At 43.8% G+C, this 6,952-nt stretch overlaps 1 pseudogene; it reads right to left on the bottom strand.

Annotated features, from left to right (window-relative positions):
• Positions 1 to 237: 237 nt before the first annotated feature.
• Positions 238 to 1,194, bottom strand: LOC147004515 (large ribosomal subunit protein eL8 pseudogene; annotated as a pseudogene).
• Positions 1,195 to 6,952: the final 5,758 nt, after the last annotated feature.

Genomic DNA, 6,952 nt, shown 5'->3' with positions numbered 1-6,952 from the left:
AACTGGAAGAGCCCTAGACCAGAAACAGACTTTGATTCTTGTATTTGGTTGTATACGTTTTGAATATTAAAGATATGTGTTTGTGTGAGCATGAGAGCAAGTGCTCACAGAGGTGGTTGTGAGCTGGCAGTTGTGGATACTGGGAGTCAAATTCAAGTCCTCTCCAAGATCAGAACTCACTTTAAAAAAATTGTAATTATATTTATGTACAGAAACCAGCAGTACCTTTAACTCAGTTTAGTGGCGAGTCCTTTGCTGTTCCTTCTTGGCAATGTGAGCCACAGACTTAGGACACAGGACAATGCCTCCCCAGGGGCGGAGGTTCTCATCACATCCGTCATTATACTTGGTCCTAATAGTTTCCAGCAGCTTAGCCAGAGCACCCTTGTCTTTCAAGTTAACCTGTGGGACAGCAACAGTGGTGCATGTCTTCCTATGGACCAGGCGCCCCAGCCTGGCCTTTCACTTTGATGATGCAGTAGAGCACCTCCATCTTTCGATGGAAGCAGGAAAACCACCAGCTCAGTGGGGTCTACATCATGGGCAATCACCACCAGCTGAGCCTTCCTGTTCTTCACCAAGGTAGAGACTGTATTGACTCCTGCTCGGAGGACAGATAATCTCTTAGTTGGGACACACACCCCACCCCACCCCTGCTTTGGCAGCAGCTTTCTTCTCAGCCCTGGCCAGTAGCCTTTGCTTCTTCTCTTGCTTTGTCTCTGGCCTGTACTTGTGGGCAAGCTTAAGCAGCTGAGTAGCCATTTGCCTGCCAGGGCCTGGGTGAACTGGTTAATGGCAGGGAGTGCTTTGTGCCGCTTCTAGAGGATGGCTCTTTGCTGCTGTAGCCTGTAGCAGGCGCTGTAACAGGCCCTATAGCAGGCTCTGTTGCAGGCCCTGGAGCAGGGCTACCTGAGTGCGTATGAGATCTCTTTTGGAATGGATGTCCTGGCCAATGCCGAAGTTCTCGGGCATTTTCTCAAACAAAGAATTGACCACATTTTTGGCCTCCTGTTTTTTCACGATAGCAGAGGGCCGAGGCCACCTTCTTCCCCTTGGCCTTCTTTCCTTTGGGTATCTTGCTCGGCTGGGAGAAAAAGAAGAGAGAATTGTGGGTACTAAGTAAGGGGCCTGCAGAGATCACAAGAACCCAGAACTTACTCTTAACCACTGTATTAACTCTCCAAGCCCAGACATCTATCCTTGCAAGGACGAGTTGTGCGGCTTTGGGGATGAACTTCTTTTCTGTGGCTATCAACGTCTTTGCATTTGCTTGGTTGAGTGCTTAGTTTTGTTTTTAATACTTATTTGATTTTTATGTATATGTTAGGGTACCTGACTATATATGCATGGATATATCATATTCACTTATGTGCCAGGTCAGAAGAGGAGTCGGAGGCCCTGGAACAGCTGCCCTGTGAGTGCTGAGAACTCAGGTCCTCTTCAAGTCTCTTAACTGCTGAACCATCTCTCCAGTCTCAGTTGATTATTATTTTTTGAGACACGGAAAGGCCTTCTGTATCCCAAGCTTGCCTTAAATTCATTTAATCCCAGCACTTGGGAGGCAGAGGCAGGCGGATTTCTGAGTTCCAGGCCAGCCTGGTCTACAGAGTGAGTTCCAGGACAGCCAGGGCTACACAGAGAAACCCTGTCTCGAAAAACCAAACAAAACAAAAAAACAAACAAACAAAAAAAAGAATGACATTAAGCACCTGATCCTGATTCTCCTGCCTTCACACTCTTAGGGCTGAGATTACAGGATTCTGCCACTGCACGTGGTTTCTATGGTACTAAGGATGAATCTCTGAGCCTCCTACATGATAAGCAAGCATTCTATCAATTATGCTACAAACCAGGTCCATCAATAGCCTGTTACCATAAAATAAGTGGTCTAGGTGTATTGAGGTATTATAGGCTTTTTAAAAAAATTTTTTTCAGGCTGGAGAGATGGCTCAGTGGTTCATAGCACTGACTGCTCTTCCAAAGGTCCTGAGTTCAAATCCCAGCAGCCACATGGTGTCTCACAACCACCCATAATGAGATATGATGCCTTCTTCTGGGGTGTCTGAAGATAGCCACAGTTATCAGGGTTGGAGTGAGCAGGGCTGGGGCAAGAGCTGGAGAGATGGCTCAGTGGTTAATAGCACTGACTGCTCTTCTGAAGGTCCTGAGTTCAAATCCCAGCAACCACATGGTGGCTCACAACCATCTGTAATGAGATATGATGCCCTCTTCAGGGGTGTCTGAAGATAGCTACAGTTAGAAACAATAAATAAGTCTTTAATTTTTTTTTCGGGGCTGGAGAGATGGCTCAGTGATTAAGAGCACTGACTGCTCTTCCAGACGTCGTGAGTTCAAATCCTAGCAATCACATGGTTGCTCACAACCATCTGTAATGAGATCTGATGCCCTCTTCTGGTGTGTCTGAATACAGCTCCAGTGTACTTACATATAAATAAAATCTTTTAAAAAAAAACTTTTTTTTTAAAGACAGGGTTTCTCTGTTTAGCCCTGGCTGTCCTGAAACTCACTCTGTTGACCAGACTGGCTTCGAACTCACAAAGACTCTGCTCACCACCCCTGGGTCTAGCATTATAGGCTTTCAATTTAAGCACTCAAGAGACAAGAGCTGGGAGTAGGGCCACAGGCCTCATCCGGCCGGATCAGCACCGGGGTAGCTAGAGCCCAGGGTCAGCTGACACCCGCCAGCTACCCACGACCCCCGCCACAGGATTTTGAGACTGCTGGTGAGTGGAACACAGCTTCTGCTCCAGTCCAATCACGTGGGACCTGAGACTGCTCTGGTTGGGGAGAGAGAAATCCGGCCTACATAGGGCCACAAGCCTCTTCCGGTCAGAAAAGCACCTGGATAGCGAGGACGCAGGGTCGGCTGACACTCGCCAGCTACCCACAACACCCGCCACAGGATCTTAAGACTTCTGGTGAGTGGAACACAGCTTCTGCTCCAATCCAATTGCGCGCGGGACCTGAGACTGCATTAGTTAGGGAAGCAGAAACCGGCCTGAGTAGGGCCACAGGCCTCATCTGGCCGGATAGCTAGAGCACAGGGTCGGCTGACACCTGCCAGCTACCCACGACCCCAGCCACAGGATTTTGAGACTGCTGGTGAGTGGAACACAGCTTCTGCTCCAGTCCAATCACGCGGGACCTGAGACTGCTCTGGTTGGGGAGAGAGAAATCCGGCCTACATAGGGCCACAAGCCTCTTCTGGTCAGAAAAGCACCAGGGTAGCTAGGGCGCAGGGTCGGCTGACACTCGCCAGCTACCCACAACACCCGCCACAGGATCTTAAGACTTCTGGAGAGTGGAACACAGCTTCTGCTCCAATCCAATTGCGCGCGGGACCTGAGACTGCATTAGTTAGGGAAGCAGAAAACCAGCCTGAGTAGGACCACAGGCCTCTTCCGGCTGGACCAGCACCGGGGTACTGCCAGCTACCCACGACCCCCGCCACAGGATTTTGAGACTGCTGGTGAGTGGAACACAGCTTCTGCTCCAATCTTTAAACAGTGACAACGACAACAACTAACCCCAGAGATTACCAGATGGCGAAAGGTAAACGTAATAATCTTACTAACAGAAACCAAGACCACTCACCATCATCAGAACCCAGCACTCCCACTTCGCCCAGTCCAGGGCACCCCAACACACCGGAAAAGCTAGACACGGATCTAAAAGCATATCTCCTGATGATGGTAGAGGACTTCAAGAAGGACTTTAATAACACACTTAAATACAAAGGAACACTGGTAAACAGGTAGAAGACATTAAAGAGGAAGCACAAAAATTCCTTAAAGAATTGCAGGAGAACACAGCTAAAGAGTTTCAAATCCTTAAAGAAAAACAGGATAACCTAATCAAACAGGTAGAAGTCCTTAATGAAAAACAGGAAAACACATCCAAACAGATGATGGAAATGAACAAAACCATACTAGACCTAAAAAGGGAAGTAGACACAATAAAGAAAACCCAAAATGAGGCAACACTGGAGATAGAAACCCTAGGAAAGAAATCTGGAACCATAGATACCAGCATCAGCAACAGAATACAAGAGATGGAAGAGAGAATCTCAGGTGCAGAAGATTCCATAGAGAACATTGGCACAACAATCAAGGAAAATGTAAAATGCAAAAAGATCCTAACTCAAAACATCCAAGAAATACAGGACACAATGAGAAGACCAAAACTACGGATAATAGGAGTGGATGAGAATGAAGATTTTCAACTCAAAGGACCATCAAACATCTTCAACAAAATTATAGAAGAAAACTTCCCAAATCTAAAGAAAGAGATGCCCATGAACATACAAGAAGCCTACAGAACTCCAAATAGACTGGACCAGAAAAGAAATACCTCCCGACACATAATAATCAGAACAACAAATGCTCTAAATAAAGATAGAATACTAAAAGCAGTAAGAGAAAAAGGCCAAGTAACATATAAAGGCAAGCCTATCAGAATTACACCAGATTTTTCACCAGAGACTATGAAAGCCAGAAGATCCTGGACGGATGTTATACAGACACTAAAAGAACACAAATTCCAGCCCAGGCTACTATACCCAGCCAAACTCTCAATTAACATAGATGGAGAAACCAAAGTATTCCACGACAAAACCAAATTCACACATTATCTCTCCACGAATCCAGCCCTTCAAAGGATAATAACAGAAAAAAACCAATACAAGGACAGGAACCACGCCCTAGAAACAACAAGAAGGTAATCCCTCAACAAACCTAAAAGAAGACAGCCACAAGAACAAAATGCCAACTTTAACAACAAAAATAACAGGAAACAACAATTACTTTTCCTTAATATCTCTTAATATCAATGGACTCAACTCCCCGATAAAAAGACATAGACTAACAAACTGGCTACACAAACAAGACCCAACATTTTGCTGCTTACAGGAAACTCATCTCAGAGAAAAGGATAGACACTACCTCAGAATGAAAGGCTGGAAAACAATTTTCCAAGCAAATGGCATGAAGAAACAAGCTGGAGTAGCCATTCTAATATCTGATAAGATTGACTTCCAACCCAAAGTCATTAAAAAAGACAGGGATGGACACTTCATACTCATCAAAGGTAAAATCCTCCAAGAGGAACTATCAATCCTGAATATCTATGCTCCAAATACAAAGGCAGCCACATTCATTAAAGAAACTTTAGTAAATCTCAAAGCACACATTGCACCTCATACAATACTAGTGGGAGACTTCAACACACCACTTTCACCAATGGACAGATCATGGAAACAGAAACTAAACAGGGACACAGAGAAACTAAGAGAAATTATGAATCAAATGGATCTGGCAGATATCTACAGAACATTCTATCCTAAAACAAAAGGATATACCTTCTTCTCAGCACCTCATGGTACCTTCTCCAAAATTGACCACATAATTGGTCACAAAACAGGCCTCAACAGATACAAAAATATTGAAATTGTCCCATGCATCCTATCAGATCACCATGGACTAAGGCTGATCTTCAATAACAAAATAAATAATAGAAAGCCAACCTTCACGTGGAAACTGAACAACACTCTTCTCAATGATACCTTGGTCAAGGAAGGAATAAAGAAAGAAATTAAGGACTTTTTAGAGTTCAATGAAAATGAAGCCACAACATACCCAAACTTATGGGACGCAATGAAAGCATTTCTAGGAGGAAAACTCATAGCTCTGAGTGCCTCCAAAAGGAAACTAGAGAGAGCACACATTAGCAGCTTGACAACACACCTAAAAGCACTGGAACAAAAGGAAGCAAATTCACCCAAGAGGAGTAGACGGCAGGAAATAATCAAACTCAGGGGTGAAATCAACCAAGTGGAAACAAGAAAAACTATTCAAAGAATCAACCAATCAAGGAGCTGGTTCTTTGAGAAAATCAACAAGATAGATAAACCCTTAGCCAGACTCACTAGAGGGCACAGGGAAAGCATCCTAATTAACAAAATCAGAAATGAAAAAGGAGACATAACAACAGATCCTGAAGACATCCAAAACACCATCAGATCCTTCTACCAAAGGCTATACTCAACAAAACTGGAGAACCTGGATGAAATGGAGAAGTTCCTAGACAGATACCAGGTACCAAAGTTGAATCAAGATCAGGTTAATGATCTAAACAGCCCTATATCCCCCAAAGAAATAGAAGCAGTCATTAATAGTCTCCCAACTAAAAAAAGCCCAGGACCAGATGGGTTTAGTGCAGAGTTCTATAAGACCTTCAAAGAAGATCTAATCCCAGTTCTTCACAAACTATTCCACAAAATAGAAACAGAAGGTACTCTACCCAACTCATTCTATGAAGCCACAATTACTCTGATACCTAAACCACAAAAAGACCCAACAAAGATAGAAAACTTCAGACCAATATCCCTTATGAATATTGATGCAAAAATCCTCAATAAAGTTCTTGCTAACCGAATCCAAGAACACATCAAAACAATCATCCATCCTGACCAAGTAGGTTTCATCCCAGGGATGCAGGGATGGTTCAATATACGGAAATCCATCAACGTAATCCAGTATATAAACAAACTCAAAGACAAAAAACACATGGTCATCTCGGTAGATGCGGAAAAAGCATTTGACAAGATCCAACACCCATTCATGATAAAAGTCTTGGAAAGATCAGGAATTCAAGGCCCATACCTAAACATGATAAAAGCAATCTACAGCAAACCAGTAGCCAACATCAAAGTAAATGGTGAGAAGCTTGAAGCAATCCCTCTAAAATCAGGGACTAGACAAGGCTGTCCACTTTCTCCATACCTATTCAACATTGTACTTGAAGTCCTAGCCAGAGCAATTCGACAACAAAAGGAGATCAAAGGGATACAAATTGGAAAAGATGAAGTCAAAATATCACTCTTTGCAGATGATATGATAGTATATATAAGTGACCCTAAAAATTCCACCAGAGA

Source organism: Mus caroli, unplaced genomic scaffold, assembly GCF_978045245.1.
Source record: "Mus caroli unplaced genomic scaffold, Mus_caroli_1 scaffold_5, whole genome shotgun sequence".
Lineage (NCBI taxonomy): Eukaryota > Metazoa > Chordata > Mammalia > Rodentia > Muridae > Mus > Mus caroli.
Note: the sequence above shows the minus strand (reverse complement) of the source record. Positions and strands in the feature narration are given on the sequence as shown.